The sequence below is a fragment of the Rhinoderma darwinii genome, chromosome 4 (genome assembly GCF_050947455.1).
Source record: "Rhinoderma darwinii isolate aRhiDar2 chromosome 4, aRhiDar2.hap1, whole genome shotgun sequence".
Taxonomy (NCBI): Eukaryota; Metazoa; Chordata; class Amphibia; order Anura; family Rhinodermatidae; genus Rhinoderma; species Rhinoderma darwinii.
The window spans coordinates 45,099,949-45,118,374 of record NC_134690.1 but is presented as its reverse complement, the minus strand read 5'-3'; the positions used below and the strand labels follow the sequence as shown (position 1 = coordinate 45,118,374).

General features: G+C 47.0%; 1 protein-coding gene across 2 annotated transcripts in view; it reads right to left on the bottom strand.

Annotated features, from left to right (window-relative positions):
* RAD51AP2 (RAD51 associated protein 2) overlaps positions 1–17,138 on the bottom strand; it is a 39,275-nt gene extending 22,137 nt beyond the window's left edge. Inside the window, exon 1 of one of the 2 annotated variants that reach the window (XM_075861075.1) lies at positions 17,087–17,138. The gene's annotated coding sequence lies outside the window, so the exon portion shown is untranslated. Of the gene's footprint in view, positions 1–16,904; positions 16,948–17,086 lie in introns of those variants that run through there. The other variant, XM_075861074.1, reaches the window with a different exon arrangement.
* Positions 17,139–18,426: the final 1,288 nt, after the last annotated feature.

Sequence of the window (18,426 nt, the reverse complement as noted above, 5' to 3'; positions counted from 1 at the left end):
GCGGTACTGGTAACAGAAATATCTGCCTACTGTCTACTTGCCCTCCTCCTGCTCCCCCTAGGTATATATCCAGATGGTAACATGGCAAGTTGTCTAGAAAACGTATCAACCTGTCTTAGTGACCACCATTTGAATACATGAAGGTACATGTGCTGAAGTGGTCACAGGAAGCTTTATTAGTTATATGCTACGTGTGTCTGTCACCAGATTATAAGTGCCCTATCTCCTACACAATCTGATCGGCGCTGTAATGTAGATAACAACAGTGGTTTTTATTTAGAAAAACTATCATTTTTGAGCTAGTTTAGATTTATGCTAATGAGTTTTTCAATGGACAACTGGGCGTGTTATTACTTTTTACCAACTGGGTGTTGTACAGAGGAGTGTATGACGCTGACCAATCAGTGACCAATCAGCCTCATACACTTCTCATTGTTCCAGCCCAGCTTCTTTCACCGCCCAATCACACTGTGCTGTGGATCATGCTGGGCTGGAACAATGAGAAGTGTATGAGGCTGATTGGTCACTGATTGGTCAGCCTCATACACTCCTCTGTACAACGCCCAGTTGGTAAAAAGTAAAAACACGCCCAGTTGTCCATTGAAAAACTCATTAGCATAAATCTAAACTAGCTCATAACTTGCTCAAAAATGATCGTCTTTCTAAATAAAAACCACTGCTGTTATCTACATTACAGCGCCGATCAGATTGTGTAGGAGATAGAGCATTTATAATCTGGTGACAGAGCCTCTTTAACTAAGGTACGTGTTAACTATCCACTGTGATGAGGCCTGATGAAAACATTGAGTCTCATGTATAAAAACAAATGCAGAGTGGAGCTGTGGCTGATAGCACCCAATCAGATTCCAGCTTTGAATTTATGTGATGCAAAATAGAAAATGAAATGTGAATTGATGGGTTGCTATTTGATATTTACAATATTCCACAAGTAAAATCGACACAATTTTTTGAGTTTGTAAATATTCCTGTCCAAAGCTAATTCAGAATTCTGCCGGCTTCCTGTTACTAAAGAGCAGTGCATCTTGGGTGCTCCAGTTAAACAGTTTAGCCTGTTCCCGCACCACGACGTACTAAGGCGTCGTGGTGGGGGAGGTGATGTTTGGAGGAATCACAGTTTTTTTTCTTATTCCACCCCACAAATATTTTTTTTCCAGGTTCCCAATACATTATATGGTACAATAAATGGTGCAGTGAAAAACTACAACTCGTCCCGCAAAAAAAACAAGCCCTCATATGGCTTTATCAACGGAAAAATAAAGAAGTTATGGCTTTTTGAAGTGTGGAGGAAAAAATTAAAATGAAAATCCAGAAAATATCTGTGACAGGAAGGGGTTAAGTCTGACACTGGGGCAGAGATAATTGTTGTCGGTTTCCCAGGACAACCATCAGACTTCTGAGAGCAGCTGTGCATAAGAATTGCAAAACATGAAATCACCTGGTACAAAAACAATAAAGTAAAGAATTACACTTGAAATTACACATATGATTTGAAGGGTTTACAATGTGCTACTGAGTGTTAAAAACATACATGGCTCCAAACTTTACATTAGGGTGAGACAACCTGCTTTACTATTTCTAAGGAATCAGCACTGCTCTTTCCTCCACTGTGATTTGCTGTTATGACAAAACCTCACATTGCACTGCATCTACCTGTATGTGAAATTAGGAAATGCACCCCCTATTTCGCATTCTTGCTCTGTCTACATAATTACTTTAGTTCATTGAAGAACTATGTGGTGAGATATTCACTCTATAATTTTGACACTCCAGAGTATCCGCGGCTGCTGTCTAACTCCTCGGCACATGGTCTTTATACTATGTACTCCAGTTCACAATCTAGCTATACAAAGGGTTGTCATTAGGGGTATGTTTCTATGAACCACTGTCTATAACCAGCTTTCATACATTTACATACCAACAAGAACTGAGACTATTAAAAACCTATATAGCTATGACAGACTGAGCATGAATCATCTGAATTAATTTTTTAATTGTCTTTTTAATTAACTTTTCATTGTCCCACTTTTCCCTTGTCTTCTGAACTTCTGAGGACTATGGTGAAAATGGGGCCTTTAAATGGGTGTAAAGGGCCTTTTTTCACACCGGCCGACCATTGGCCGGTGCAGCGAACCTTGCCGACAACGATAATATTTCTCTTTCTTAAAACAATACGATCAGAAGATGATCGATCGTTTGCTCGTTCATCTGCTGATCGCTGCCCTGTTTACACAGGGTATTATCGGCAACGAGCGTTATATGTACGCTCGTCTGCACGATAATCGGCCAGTGTAAAACCCCCTCAAGTCCACCAAATAGTTCAATGATAGGACAGTAAGGATATGTGCACACGATAGCTGCTGTTAAGGATCTGCCAGGCACAGCTTCTGTATCTACGCCCATAGGTAATCAGTCTGCACCTGCTTCTATGTCTGGAGTTGCCCCCATCTTTTCGAGTACACGACGTGTTTCATGCCTCCCTCCTTAAACGCTGCTCCCCATCCTTGGCTCCCTCGAGGAAACCTCCTGTCCCCGTTCTCACCCCTGAGGGGGTAGAATTCGAGGTGGCCAAGATTGTGGACAGCAAGATGGTCCAAGGCTCCCTCCAGTACCTGGTCCATTGGAGAGGATACGGGCCTGAGGAGAGGACTTGGGTACCCGCCCGGGATGTTCACGCTGGGGTATTGGTCAGGAGGTTCCACCTTCGTTTCCCCAATAAACCAGGTCCATCTAGAAAGGGTCCGGTGGCCCCTCATAAAAGGGGGGGTACTGTTAAGGATCTGCCAGGCACAGCTTCTGTATCTACGCCCATAGGTAATCAGTCTGCACCTGCTTCTATGTCTGTGAGACTGACTCCATCTTACACCACTCAGGATGGCAGGCTTAGGAGTGGGAGAGCCTATGACAGCCTGGCCAGACGTAGCTAGCTCCCGCCCTATGTCTATTTATACCTGCCTTTCCTGTTCCTCGTTTGGTTTCCTGGCCCTGCTGCAGCTTCTTGAACTATTTGACCCTGCTTCATATTGACCCTGGCTTTGTAATGGCAGGAAGGAGGTGAAGGGAAAGTGAGCCCTAATCTACCCACCGCCCTGTCCCTGCCTACTTGCAACGACCCGCCCTAGGCGACGGGGTACAACTGGGCGGCGGTCCCTACGCTGTCTAAGTGCACAGGAGAACAAACAGGGAACACGCAAGGGAAGGGGCAGTAGCCCACGGAACGCCGCGAGGAAACGGAGCGGTGAATGAGTAGTCAGGACCAGGATGAAGTGGAGTATACCAAAGTGAGCACGGAGAAGGAAGCAAGCCAGGGGCAAAGAGAAGCAGGTTAAGCGGAACTGCAGCAAGGCAGAAGCACGGCAGAAGCAGGCTGGAGCACGCAGCAGTGGGGCCAGGAATCCAGAAGAATTACAAGCACTGAGGAAGAGAACACGGCAGGTAATAAAGGACAGGGGGCGGAGCTAACTCCGACTGACCAGGCCGCGATAGGCTCTCCCACTCCTGAGCCTGCCACCCTGGTTGGTGGGAGATGGTGTCAGTCGAACAGGTCTGGCCTCAGGTGTGGATTGATTAATCCCAGGAGTATACCTAGACGTAGTACCTGGCAGATCCCTAACAGTACTCCCCCTTTTATGAGGGGCCACCGGACCCTTACTAAGAGGACCCGGTTTAGTAGGGAAGAGAAGGTCGAACCTCCTGATCAATACCCCAGCGTAAACATCACGGGCAGGTACCCAAGTCCTCTCCTCCGGCCCGTATCCTCTCCAATGGACCAGGTACTGGAGGGAGCCCTGGACCATCCTACTGTCCATAATCTTGGCCACCTCGAATTCCACCCCCTCAGGGGTGAGAACGGGAACAGGAGGTTTCCTCGAGGGGGACCAGGACGGGGAGCAGCGTTTAAGGAGGGAGGCATGGAAGACGTCATGTATGCGAAAGGATGGGGGCAGCTCCAGACGGAAGGATACAGCGTTGAGGACTTCAATGATCTTATAAGGTCCAATAAATAGGGGAGCAAACTTCCTGGACGGGACCTTAAGGCGCAAGTTCCTGGACGACAACCAGACCAAATACCCGACGACAAACCGGGGGTTAGCAGAACGTCTACTATCCGCCTGAATCTTTTGTGCGCTCTGGGACGCCTAGGTTCTTCTGATCCTGGGCCCAGACAGTGCACAGTTCCCGATGAACATCCTCTACCTCAGGATTATTGGAACAACCAGGGGAAACCGAGGAGAACCTTGGGTTAAACCCGAAATTACAGAAAAACGGGGAGACCCCTGACGAGTTACTGACCCGGTTATTCAGGGAAAATTCAGCAAGGGGAATGAGACCCAATCGAATTGACAGTCAGAGATGAAACACCTTAAATATTGTTCCAGGGATTGGTTAGTCCTTTCCGTTTGGCCATTAGTTTCGGGATGGAAGGCGGAGGAGAAGGACAGATCAATCTCCAACTTTTTACAAAAAGCTCTCCAAAATAAGGAAACAAATTGTACCCCTCTGTCAGAAACGATATTGACTGGGGCCCCATGGAGACGCAGGATGTGTTTCACAAACAAAGAAGCTAACGTCTTGGCGTTAGGTAGCCTCTTAAGGGGCACAAAGTGGCACATCTTGCTGAAGCGGTCTACTACCACCCACATCACCGACTTGCCCTGAGATGGAGGCAAATCGGTGATAAAATCCATGGAGATATGGGTCCAAGGTCTCTGGGGAATGGGCAAGGAACGTAGTAGGCCCGCAGGTCGGGACCTAGGGGTTTTGGACCTAGCGCAAACCTCACAAGCGGCGACGTAAGCACTAACGTCTTCAGGCAACCCAGGCCACCAATAGTTTCTGGTAATGAGGTGTTTGGTGCCCAAGATGCCAGGATGACCAGATAGAGCAGAGTCATGGTTTTCCCTGAGTACCCTTAGCCCGTATTGCAAGGGAACAAACAGTCTGTCCCCAGGGACGTTCCCGGGAGCTGAACCCTGATCAGCCGCGATATCAGAAGCTAAATCAGAATCCGTGGCAGAAACGATTATACCAGGGGGTAAAATACAAGCAGGATCCTTCTCGGAAGGAGGATTGGCCATGAAACTACGTGGCATCAGCCTTAATATTCTTGGACCCAGCCCTATAGGTAACCAAGAAATTAAATCTGGTAAAGAATAGTGCCCACCGAGCTTGTCTAGGATTAAGCCTCCGGGCCGATTCTAGGAAAACAAGATTCTTGTGATCCGTAAGGACCGTTACCTGGTGTCTGGCCCCCTCCAGGAAGTGCCGCCACTCTTCAAAAGCCCATTTAATGGCTAGAAGTTCGCGGTTGCCAATATCATAGTTACTCTCCGTGGGCGAAAACTTCCTAGAGAAGTAAGCACAGGGGCGGAGATGGGTGAGGGAGCTGGAACCCTGGGACAAGACGGCCACCACTCCCACCTCGGATGCGTCAACCTCCACAATAAATGGCTCCTCTTGGTTGGGCTGAATCAGCACGGGGGCCGAGATAAAGCACTTCTTGAGGGTCTCAAAGGCCTGGACGGCCTCAGGGGGCCAATGGAGGACATCAGCACCCTTGCGAGTAAGGTCCGTAAGAGGCTTAGCGACGACCGAGAAGTTGGCAATAAATCTCCTGTAATAGTTGGCGAACCCTAAAAAACACTGTAACACCTTAAGGGAGGCAGGTTGGACCCATTCCGCCACAGCCTGAACCTTGGCAGGGTCCATGCGGAATTCATGAGGAGTGAGGATTTGCCCTAAAAATGGTATCTCCTGTACCCCAAAGACACATTTTTCAGTCTTAGCAAACAGATTATTCTCCCGAAGGACCTGGAGCACCTTCCTGACATGCTCCACGTGGGAGGACCAGTCCTTGGAAAACACCAGTATGTCATCAAGGTACACAAAAAGAAAATTACCCAGGTAATCTCTCAGGATTTCATTAATAAAATTCTGGAAGACAGCAGGGGCATTACACAACCCAAAGGGCATGACCAGGTATTCGAAATGACCCTCGGGTGTGTTGAACGCAGTTTTCCACTCATCCCCCTCTTTGATGCGGATAAGGTTATATGCCCCCCGTAGATCGAACTTAGAAAACCATTGGGTTCCCTGAACCTGATTAAAAAGATCCGGAATCAAAGGAAGTGGGTACTGGTTCCTTACGGTGACCTTATTCAGGTTACGATAATCAATGCACGGCCTAAGACCACCATCCTTCTTCCCCACGAAGAAAAAGCCAGCACCTACAGGAGAAGTCGAGGGGCGAATGAAACCCTTGGCCAGGCATTCTTGGATATACACCCTCATAGCTTCACGTTCAGGACATGAAAGATTAAATATCCTACCCTTAGGAAGCTTGGCACCAGGCACCAAATCGATGGCGCAATCGTAATCTCTATGGGGGGGCAACACCTCGGAGGCCTCCTTAGAAAACACATCGGCGAAGTCCTGAACAAACTCAGGAAGCGTGTTTACCTCCTCCCGGGGAGAAATAGAGTTAACAGAAAGACATTACATAAGACATTCACTACCCCATTTGGTGAGATCCCCAGTATTCCAATCAAACGTGGGATTATGCAACTGCAACCAGGGAAGACCTAATACCAGATCAGATGATAATCCCTACATCACCAGAACAGAGCACTGCTCCAAATGCATGGAGCCAACCAGGAGTTCAAAAACAGGAGTATGCTGAGTAAAATAACCATTAGCAAGGGGAGTTGAGTCGATACCTACTACAGGGATAGGATAAGGTAAATCAATAAAAGGCATCTTTAGAGACATAGCAAATTCCACAGACATGATATTAGCAGATGAGCCAGAATCCACGAAAGCACTGCCCGTGGCAGACCGGCCAGCAAAAGAAACCTGAAAGGGAAGCCAAATTTTATTGCGTTTCACATTAACGGGAAATACCTGTGCGCCCAAGTGACCTCCCCGATGATCACTTAGGCGCGGAAGTTTTCCGGCTTTTTATTCTTGCGCCTGGGACAGGTGTTCAGTAGATGCTTGTCGTCCCCACAGTAGAAGCAGAGACCATTCATTCTGCGAAACTCCCTACGTTGTCGAGGGGACATGGAGGCCCCGAGTTGCATAGGTACCTCCGAGTCCTCCGTGGAGGGGCGAGGAGACGGGACCTCGGGGGGGGATCGCAGAAAAGTCAGAGGGGAGCACATTGAAGCGTTCAAGCTGACGTTCCCTGAAACGTCGGTCAAGTCGTACTGCTAGGGCCATAACCTGGTCAAGGGAGTCAGAAGAGGGGTAGCTAACCAGCAGATCCTTCAGGGCGTCAGATAATCCTAACCTAAACTGGCACCTTAGGGCCGGATCGTTCCACCGAGAAGCTACGCACCACTTTCTAAAATCAGAACAGTATTCCTCAATCGGTCTCCTACCCTGACGTAAGGTCACCAGCTGACTCTCGGCTAAAGCAGTCCTGTCAGTCTCGTCGTAAATGAGTCCGAGGGCAGAGAAAAAACGATCAACAGAGGAAAGTTCAGGGGCGTCAGGAGCCAGGGAGAAGGCCCACTCTTGGGGCCCTTCCTGGAGTCGGGATATGATGATACCCACCCGCTGGTTCTCGGAACCTGAGGAGTGGGGTTTTAGGCAGAAATACAGTCTGCAACTCTCCCGGAAGGAGAGAAACGTCTTACGGTCCCCTGAGAACCGGTCAGGTAACTTGAGGTCGGGTTCTAGAGGTGAGGTGAGAGGTACTACTAAGGCAGCATCACCCTGGTTGAACCTCTGGGCCAGGGCCTGGACCTGTAGGGAGAGGCCCTGCATCTGCTGGGTCAGGGTCACAAGGGGGTCCATGATAGCGTCAGCGTAGGAGAAATGGTAGACTAGGTAAGGGCTTGTAATTATGTAATGGCAGGAAGGAGGTGAAGGGAAAGTGAGCCCTAATCTACCCACCGCCCTGTCCCTGCCTACTTGCAACGACCCGCCCTAGGCGACGGGGTACAACTGGGCGGCGGTCCCTACGCTGTCTAAGTGCACGGGAGAACAAACAGGGAACACGCAAGGGAAGGGGCAGTAGCCCATGGAACGCCGCGAGGAAACGGAGCGGTGAATGAGTAGTCAGGACCAGGATGAAGTGGAGTATACCAAAGTGAGCACGGAGAAGGAAGCAAGCCAGGGGCAAAGAGAAGCAGGTTAAGCGGAACTGCAGCAAGGCAGAAGCACGGCAGAAGCAGGCTGGAGCACGCAGCAGTGGGGCCAGGAATCCAGAAGAATTACAAGCACTGAGGAAGAGAACACGGCAGGTAATACAGGACAGGGGGCGGAGCTAACTCCGACTGACCAGGCCGCGATAGGCTCTCCCACTCCTGAGCCTGCCACCCTGGTTGGTGGGAGATGGTGTCAGTCGAACAGGTCTGGCCTCAGGTGTGGATTGATTAATCCCAGGAGTATACCTAGACGTAGTACCTGGCAGATCCCTAACAGGCTTACTGACTACTCTCCTGCTCTGCGTTTGGTACCTCGTACTCTCCTGGTTTGACTCGACTTGTTCACTACTCTCCTGCTCTGCGTTTGGTACCTCGTACACTCCTGGTTTGACTCGGCTCGTTCACCACTCTTGTTGCTCACGGTGTTGCCGTGGGCAACTGCCCCTTTTCCCTTGCTTCTGTGTACCCTTGTCTGTTTGTCTGTCGTGCACTTATTGAGCGTAGGGACCGTCGCCCAGTTGTACCCCGTCGCCTAGGGCGGGTCGTTGCAAGTAGGCAGGGACTGAGTGGCGGGTAGATTAGGGCTCACTTGTCTGTTTCCTTTCCCCCCATCGTTACAGCTGCCTTTTACGTCTGAAATTACAGACTGTTTTCAGGAGAAAACAGCTCCGTCGATTCAGACGTAATTGCTCCTCCTCGCATTTTGCAAGGCGTCTTTGACGGCCATAAATTTGAGCTGTGCTTCATTGAATTCAATGAAAAACGGCTCAAATTACGTCCAAAGAAGTGTCCTGCACTTCTTTGACGAGGCAGTTATTTTACGCGTCGTCGTTTGACAGATGTCAAACGACGACGCGTAAATTACAGGTCGTCGGCACAGTACGTCGGCAAACCCATTCAAATGAATGGGCAGATGTTTGCCGACGTATTGGAGCAGTATTTTCAGGCGTAAATCGAGGCATAATACGCCTCGTTTACGCCTGAAAATAGGTCGAGTGAACCCAGCCTAAAATGTACATATGCCGTAATCTAATGGGAAGCTGTCACGTGACAAGCTCTCAAACCTCACTATCACCTTATCCAAATGATTGCTAGCAAATGATTAGTTTATTTTAGAAACTAACATTAGGTTTAGAAGCTCTAAATGTTTTTTTTTTACAAATGATTCAGCGACTTAGATCTGTAAGCCAAGTTTATATTTTATGTACAAGATTAATTATGCTTTGAAATTACAGAAGAGGTTTGCACAAATATAACTATGGAACCGTACTGTAAACATGTAACTCAAGCTTGGCAAATTTGTATATATTAAGAGCCACTCCTTTATCTAACACTGGCAGGAGATAAGAGTTTAGTTTCTATCTTCTGCCCAGTAACAACTCACTCATCCATTACATGGTTAAAAGTCTTTTAGGCTGGATTCACACAGTGCTGTTTTGGTGCAATTTTAGTATATTTGTTTCTTCTTTTATTTAAACCAGGATTGGATCCACAACTATTAACTTATAATTTTCTTCTATTTAGGATCCACTTCTGATTATGCTGCCCCCAAACAATATAATGTCCCATACACTATAATGTCCCATTGCTTCCCCAAGACAGTGTAATGCCCCCAAAGCTGCCCCATACAGTATAATGCCCCTATAGCTGCCCCCTGTACAGTATAATGCTCCAATAGCTGCACCCATCAAGTATAATGCCCCCTTATCAGCTAGCATGCAGTATAATGTCTCCTTAGCTGCCACCATACAGTATAATGTCTCCTTAGCTGCCCCATACAGTATAATTCCCCATAGCTGCACGCATACAGTATAATGGCCCCTTAGCTGCCCCTAGTGGCAGTGCCCACATGGTGCTATAGTGCCCATGTAGGTAGTGCCACACACAGTGCCCATGTAGGTAGCGCAACAGTGTCCCCTGTAGATAGTGTCCATATAGTGCCACATGTATATAGTGCCACACCCCCTTGAAGATAGCACCATAAGGATTCTGCTCCTGGAGAGAGCCCCTGACGTCACTGTCAATATATGGACATTGATGTTAGGGCCTTTGAGATGCTAGAATCCCTGGCCAGAGCGTCAGCGACGCTCTGGCCTGAGATTCCACTTCTGGAGGAGCCACTGACATCAGTGTCCATACAGGGCTTTCCCAAGTCAGGGGTCCCCGGCCAGAGATCTTGCTCTGGCCGGGGACTCCATAGTTGAAAGCTATATATATATATATATATATATATATATATATATATATATATGGACAGTGATGTCAAGGACTTCCCCGGGATCAGCGCCTAAAGTAGCATTGGGCACGTGTAGTCCTCGATGAGTGGACAGTGAATGCTGAAGCAGGAGCAGAACAATGGAAAACAGATCGCAGATGTGAACATAGATTGTCTTTTTGTCCACTTATCCATCTAAAATAAGAAAATGAAGCTAATTGCCATTGAAAATTGTCTTGGTTAAAAAAAAATCTACCATATTGAGTATACAACTACTATGCAGACATATGTATCTCTGTGGGTACAGAATACAAATCAACCCTGTAGTAGTCTGATCCTGCAGTTATGTGTTGCAGTCATGAGCTGTATACACAAAACGATAGTTTTAGATCAAGATTATTTGCAAAGTTGCTTAATTTTTTTTGGGTGAAGTAGAGCAATAGAAATTAATAGTTACAAAAAACTTTCAATAGCTTATTAATGTGGTTTATAACAATGTCTTCATTAGTGTAGTGTTGTACAGATTATTAAAACATGAATAATTACTCTTAGTACAGTAAATAGTACCACAATCATTTCAAATTGAAAACATTTTAGTAACTACTTTTTTTGTTTCTCTATGTGGGACCCTTATCACTAAGCTACAATGCAACAATTGCAGGACTTTTTATATTATTTAGAAGGTTTTCTTTGGGGCTGTTTTTCTGCAGCTGGAACTGTGGCTTTAGTCAAGGTGGAGGGAATTATGAACAGTTCCAAATATTAGTCAATATTGGCACAAAACCTGCAGACCTCTGCTAAAAAGCTGAAGATGAAGAGGAATTTCACCTTTCAGCACGACAATGACCCAAAGCAAAGCCTCCAAATCAGGGGCGTAGCCTTAGGCTCATGGGCCCAGGTGCAAGAATTCAGCTTGGGCCCCCCTACACCACCATAATCAGACCCCTGTGCGCGCCTATGCCCAGACGCCTTGCCCAACAGCCCCATAGTATAATACCCCCACACAGTATAATGCTCCCATAGCTGCCCCCACATAGTATAATGCCTCATAACGTATAATGCCCCCCATAACAACCCCATACCGTATAATGCTCCCCATATCAGCCCCCACAGTATAATGGCCCACATAGCTGCCCCCATACATTATAGTGTCCCCCATATCAGCCCCCATACAGTATAATGCCCCCATATTAGCTCCCCATACAGTATACTGCACCCATACAGTAAAATGCCCCCATATCAGCTCCCCATATAGTACAATGCCCCCCATATGAGCTCCCCATACAGTATAATGCCCCCCATATCAGCTCCCCATACAGTATAATGCCCCCATCTGAGCTCCCCATACAGTATAATGCCCCCATCTGAGCTCCCCATACAGTAAAATGCCCCCATATGAGCTCCCCATACAGTATAATGCCCCCCTATATCAACCCCCCATACAGTATAATGCCCCCATATCAGCTCCCCATACAGTAAAATGCCCCCCATATGAGCTCCCATACAGTAAAATGCCCCCATATGAGCTTCCCTTACAATATAATGCCCACCATATGAGCTACCCATACAGTATAACCCCCCATATCAGCCCCCCATACGGTAAAATGCCCCCATATGAGCTCCCAATACAGTATAATCCCCCCATATCAACCCCTATACAGTATAATGCCTCCATATCAGCCCCCATGCAGTATAATGCCCCCCATATCAGCCCCCCATACAGTAAAATGCCCCCATATGTGCTCCCCATACAATATAATGGCCCCATATGAGCTACCCATACAGTATAATGCCCCCCATACCAGCTCCCCATACAGTAAAATGCCCCCATATGTGCTCCCCATACAATATAATGGCCCCATATGAGCTACCCATACAGTATAATGCCCCCCATACCAGCTCCCCATACAGTAAAATGCCCCCCATATGAGCTCCCCATACAATATAATGGCCCCATATGAGCTACCCATACAGTATAATGCCCCCCATACCAGCTCCCCATACAGTACAATTCCCCCCATATGAGCTCCCCATACAGTATAATTCCCCCATATCAGCCCCCATGCAGTATAATGCCCCCCATATCAGCCCCCCATAAAGTATAATTCCCCCATATCAGCCCCCATGCAGTATAATGCACCCCCCATCTTATCAACCCCCATGCCATGTCAGCCCCCCATGCAGTAGGATGCCCCCCCCAGCAATATCAGCCCCCCATACAGTATAATGCCCCCATATGTGAATAATAGAAAAATAGCATAATTACTTACATATCCTCGTTCCCACGCCGGATGGAGGATCCTTCGCCTCCTCCGATGTGTGCTATGAGTGACTCGGCACAGACAGGTTGCGATAATGTTGCTACATCCCGCCAGCCTGTGTCGAGCCGCTCAGGGCACAGTGAATGTTGGATCAAGGAGACGTCAGCTCCTTGCTCCAGCATTGAATGGAACCAGGACCTCAGTGAGTGACCCGCGACCCCCCGGAGGTCTTCACACGAATCCCCAGGGGGACGCGACCCACAGTGTGTAATGTACTGTGTTGTACTGTGCAGTTTGTGGTGGAGAGAGGAGGGGGGGCTGTGATTTAGGGCCCCCCCCCCTCTCCACTGCAAACAGCACAATACAACACAATACATTATAAGCCAACACAACACAATACATTACATTACAATACATTACAAGCCAACACAATACAGCACAACACAATACATTACAATACAGACTCTGCAGCTCACCTGGAGTCCTCCGCACCGGCTCTTCCACTGCACTGGCTGAAAGACGTGTCACGTGACAACACGGTCACATGGTACACTAAGTGTACCATGTGACCGTAACCAGGAAGTGCCGGCTTCACGGCACAGAAAATGTATTTAACAAGCATGTGGTATAGCAACGGGGGCCCGTGGGCCCCCAGGCTTAGGGACCCGGTCGCAACTGCGACCCCTATAGCTATGTCACTGCTCCAAATCAACAAAAGAATGGCTTCACCAGAAGAAGATCAAAGTTTTGGAATGGCCCAGCCAGAGCCCAGACCTGAATCCCATTGAAAATCTGTGGGGTGACCTGAAGAGGGCTGTACACAGGAGATGCCCACGCAATCTGACAGATTTGTAGCATTCTTGCAAGGAAGAGTGGGTAACAATTGCCGAGTCAAGATGTGCCATGCTGATAGACTTCTACCCAAAAAGACTGAATTCTGTCATAATGTCAAGGGGTAATTCAACAAAGTATTAGTTTAAGGGTGTGCAGATTTATGCAACCATATTATTTTTGTTCTTTCTTTTTCTTTTTCCACCCAAAGGGTATGGTCACACTGAATTTTTTTACACATTTTTTGATGCGGAAACTGCGCCGCAAAACTCGCCAAAAACCAGCCAAAAATGCCTCCCATTGATTTCAATGGGAGGCGGAGACGGTTTTCTCCCACGAGCGGTAAAACCGGCAAGCGGGCGAAAGAAGGGACATGCCTTATATTCGCGCAGTTACCCCTCTGACCTCCCATCAACATCAATGGGAGGCAGAGAAAGCGTATTTCGCTGCGTTTTATGTCCGTGGCGCTCAATGGCCGCAGGCGAAAAACGCAGTGAAAATCGTCGTGCAGGGAGAGGAAAATCTGCCTCAAACTTCCAAACGGAATTTTGAGGCAGATTTTCCGCCTGCAAAAAACTCTGTGGGAACCCAGCCTAAAGAGTTTAGTTTGTTTTTCAATACAATTTTACAGATTATAGGTGACATTAAGGCCTCATTTACACGAGCGTATTATACGCGCGTGCGACGCGCGTGCTTTTCACGCGTGTCGTACGCACCTATAATAGTCTATGGGGCTGTTTAGACGATGCGTGAATTTTGCGCAGCGTGAGTGCGTTGCGTAAAACTCACGACATGTTCTATATTCTTGCGTTTTTCACGCAACACGCACCCATTGACTTCAATGGGTGCGTGAAAACAACGCATGCCACACTGACGGTCCTGCGTTGCATGCGCGAAAATCACGCAAGAGCTGTCAAAAGGATGAATGTAAACAGAAAAGCACCACGTGCTTTTCTGGTTACAAACATCCAAACGGAGTGTCAAATTAGAGATGAGCGCACCGAACTTCACCGGGTTCGGCCGAACTCGTTTTAACCGAACCCGGCAAAAAATGTTCGGGTACGCGACGTCAGGAGACAGTCACTGCCCACGGTGCTGAAAGACTTAAACTGTTTCAGCACCATGGACAGTGACTTTCGATCACAATATACATATACGTGTAAAAAAAAAAAGAAGTTCTGACTTACCGATAACTCCCGGCTTCTTCCTCCAGTCCGACCTCCCGGGATGACAATTCAGGCCAAGTGACAGCTGCAGCCAATCACAGGCCAAGCACAGGCTGCAGCCAATCACAGGCTGCAGCGGTCTCATGGCCTGCCGCGTCATCCTGGGAGGTGGGGCCGGATGACAAGAGAGGGACGCGTCACCAAGGCAACGGCCGGGAGACCGGACTGGAGGAAGCAGGCAGTTCATGGTAAGTGTGAACGTCTTTTTTTATTCACAGGTTGGTGTAGATTGTGATCGGCATTCACTGTCGAGGGTGCTGAAAGAGTTACTGCCGATCAGTTAGCTCTTTCAGCACCTTGGACAGTGACGGGCGTCGACTACCTCATCTCTATGATGGCGGCTGCGCGAAAATCACGCAGCCGCGCATCATACACGGATGACACACGGAGCTGTCAATTGCCTTTTGCGCACGCAAAACGCAGCGTTTTTTTGCGTGCGCAAAACGCACACGCTCGTGTAAATGAGGCCTAAAGGTGGAAAAAGTTCAGAAATTATTGCTCTGGTACTGATTTTGTAACATGACAAAAACCTGTCATTTTAACAGGGGTGTGTAGACTTATTATATCCACTGTATATACACACAACTGTGCATAATATGATTGTGAATAACTTTTAAATCGTTTTTTATTTAAAAACAAATTCCGGTACTATTTAAGATACAGCTTCCATGTATCCTGTATAAATAGATGCTGTATCTTACCATGTAAGCCAAATCCATCAGGTCAGCGGGACTGACGGCTTCAGTGAGCGCTGGGCCTGCATGTCTCTGACACATAAGATTCAGCTGTTATCAATCAAATCTAAGTTCATGATATCACGAAAAAAGGTGGTACCGGGTCTTTACGCTTTTTCTTGTGCAATGTCACTGTCAAACTGCATTAAATGATGTGTATATTACTTTATATTTTTGATGACGGGTTTGCACTCGGCCACTCATATACATATAAGGGTATGTGCACACACACTAATTACGTCCGTAATTGACGGACGTATTTCGGCCGCAAGTTCCGGACCGAAGACAGTGCAGGGAGCCGGGCTCCTAGCATCATAGTTATGTACGTCGCTAGGAGTCCCTGCCTCTCCGTGGAACTACTGTCCCGTACTGAAAACATGATTACAGTACGGGACAGTTGTCCTGCAGAGAGGTAGGGACTCCTAGTATCGTACATAACTATGATGCTAGGAGCCCGGCTCCCTGCACTGTGTTCGTTCCGGGACTTGCGGCCGAAATACGTCCGTCAATTACGGACGTAATTAGTGTGTGTGCACATACCCAAAAAGTCTTGACTCATCTACTTGTATTTATGCTACATATGACTAAGATTTAAACGCCTAATGAGGCGTTAGGGGATGTTCACACGGAACTGACGTTTAAATGTTTTAGAAAAGCTCGCGTTTTAGATGCGCTTTTTAAAATAGATATTTTTTATGTGTTTTCGCCGTGCTTTGCGATATGTTTTGTGTGCGCTTTTTGCGCGTAATTTGGACTCCCATTGACTTTATCTAAATATTTGGTGCATTTTTGGTGCACTTTACGTGCCAAGAATTGACATTTTTTTTTTATGTGACAGTGTAACTTAAATGCACAGCACGTTGTATTCACGCACAGCGTGCTTTCCTATTGATCTCAGTATGACGCTTAAATCAAGCGTTTTTTAAAGCCTATTGCGGTGCGTAAAACTCGCCATAATATGCTGCAAAAACACCCCGTGTAAACAGGGCCTTAAAGGGTCTAAACGACACAATAAATTTGGCGCATTTCATGTACGCCAGTTTTTTGGGGTAATTTGAGGCAAATTCTATCGCATTTTTCTTTGTAAAGCTCCCCAGTGTCTAACACGTATACCGAGTTGCGCCAAAATGTTCACACAGTGCGCGCCATTTTGAAAAAGTTGGTGAAATTCACCAATTTTACGTCATATGAATCATTTTACGACAATATTCCCCAATGTGTGACTGAGTAGGAGAAGCCGCATACAAGATGAGAATCTCCTCATCTCCGTGTTCTAGAAGCCTCCATCTTTCCTCATCTTCCTCAGTTGATAATAATCCCTATAATAATGTCTCAGAACCTCTATACATTATACTGAGTGTTCCCTCTCCTCCTCTATATACCAGTGTGAGGAGTGGTCTGTACTGGTGATGACTGGTCTGTACTGGTTATCACTGGATGTCTCCACCCCCTCACGTCACTCTTCTCACCTCAGGCTGCGCTCACATTCTCCTCAGGTAGAAGAATGTGTACAAACTTTATTAACAAAGAACATCCAGTGACAAAAATGGATGTGTGCTGTATATGTATCATGTCTCACCCTAGATATGTACTGTATATATATTATATGAGATCATTTACATTAGGGGATATAGACTTCCTTATTATATACCTCGGTTGCCTCAGAACCTCTTTTTTAAGGGGTGAATTTGTGTCAATCACTTATATGAACTGCTTGAAAACAAGGTCTTCAGTAGCTGAGTTGTGTATTTTAGTACCAGCCATCATCGTTTGTCCCTCCATACCAGGCCAGACACAGTGGGGTAATATATTAGGACTGGCGTTTTAAACAACAGTCTGAAAAGTAATTTACATTGGCGGTTTATCCACCGAATGAGTTGTGATAAATCTGTTGTGTCGGTGAAGCCCCCACCCCCTTTGGCTAAGCCCCACCTATTTTTTCTCACCACTATTGGAAAGTGGCGAAAAGTAAAAAGTCGCAAATTTTAGCGCAACTATAGTGTGCGCCAAAATTAGCAATTTTATTAAGCTAGAAAACTGGCATAAACCTGTTGATATATTTCTCCCAGTGTGCCCTAGTTTGCCAGACATAATATGAACCAATATAGTGCCAGCCACAGTGTGCCCCCTATACAGTGCTAGCCACAGTCTACTCCCCATACAGTACCAACCACATTGTCCCCCTCCATACACTGCCAGCAGTAGTGTGCCCCCATACAGTGCCAGCCACATTGTCCCCCTCTATACACTGCCAGCAGTAGTGTGCCCCCATACAGTGCCAGCCACATTGTCCCCCTCCATACACTGCCAGCGGTAATGTGCCCCCATACAGTGCCAGCCACATTGTGCCACCCACAGAGTACCAGCCGCAGTGTGTCCTCTACGTAAGTCACATATGAAAACCACAAAAAAGGCCATACTCACTAGGTAGGTGGGTGGGTGAAAACCCGTTCCCATCAGGACGCAGACGGGTCAAAGAATGCTGCAGAAGGAGTGTGCATTAAATAGTGATAGCCCTATGGGCTATCACTATTTAATGCACACTCCTTCTGCAGCATTCTTTGACCCGTCTGCGTCCTGATGGGAACGGGTTTTCACCCACCCACCTACCTAGTGAGTATGGCCTTTTTTGTGGTTTTGATATTTATGTCCCATTTTTTCTGTTTGTAAGTCACATATGCCCCAGTGCCATTCCCAATGTTAGGCTATGTTCACACTGTCAGTATTTTCACTAGACAAATCCGCCTAAATTTTAGCATAATCCACAGCTAGCCAAGCAACCTTCCCATATATTGCCAGCTACACTGCGCCCTCCATACAGTGACAGCCTGTGTATAGCGGTCTATCTCCTTATAGTATTATAGAACTATAGTTGCAGATTATAACAGAAGTATTTACAGACACATCAATGAAAGTTTCCTGTGACGTATTATAGTTCAACTACTATAAGGTCATACAACATAAACTATTAGAGACCTACACACCTCGCAA